The sequence below is a fragment of the Penaeus monodon genome, chromosome 30 (genome assembly GCF_015228065.2).
Source record: "Penaeus monodon isolate SGIC_2016 chromosome 30, NSTDA_Pmon_1, whole genome shotgun sequence".
Taxonomy (NCBI): Eukaryota; Metazoa; Arthropoda; class Malacostraca; order Decapoda; family Penaeidae; genus Penaeus; species Penaeus monodon.
The window spans coordinates 19,981,232-19,981,837 of record NC_051415.1 but is presented as its reverse complement, the minus strand read 5'-3'; the positions used below and the strand labels follow the sequence as shown (position 1 = coordinate 19,981,837).

The 606-nt window shown below is 45.2% G+C and overlaps 1 protein-coding gene across 1 annotated transcript in view; it reads left to right on the top strand.

The window, feature by feature from the left end:
* Positions 1–606, top strand: part of LOC119592376 (villin-1-like) — a 108,943-nt gene that overhangs the window by 104,342 nt on the left and 3,995 nt on the right. The window lies entirely within an intron of this gene.

The window sequence follows — 606 nt, the reverse complement described above, 5'->3', positions numbered from 1 at the left end:
TGTGTGTGTGTGGTGCAACTGTGCAATTGTACATGCATACTTACATCAACATATATATAATTTTATCTATCATGTTATCATGTGCGCCTTTCTGTCTCTGTCTATATACGTAGCCCCTGTTACTCTTCTCGCCATTCGTCTCTGTCACGGAAGCATGATAACAAACACTGGCCCTTCACCCCCCCCCCCTCCTCCATCGCATGCATTACCTGGCTAGCTATAACATTCCTCGGCCTGACGCCGGATTGACAAGTATCGCGTATCTGACTGATAGAAATTGTGGTAATTACTGCTGGTTATTTCGAATGGTGTTTTCCGTTATATTTTGTGTTTGCGAGCGAAGGTGGGAGGTGGAGAGTATAAGAGGTTAAAGAATATATAAATGTGTATACGATTTATAAATACCCACGCGTTCACAAACACAGACCAACAAACAACATGGTCACCCAGACGCACATAGACACTTTACAAACGCGCCCACCCACCCGTACAATCGCATATACACAGCAAAACAAATCTACCCACACAAAGCCACGGAAATACCCACAACCACACCCACCCACCCACACAGACTTACAAACACCCGCAACAACCTACACCCACCTC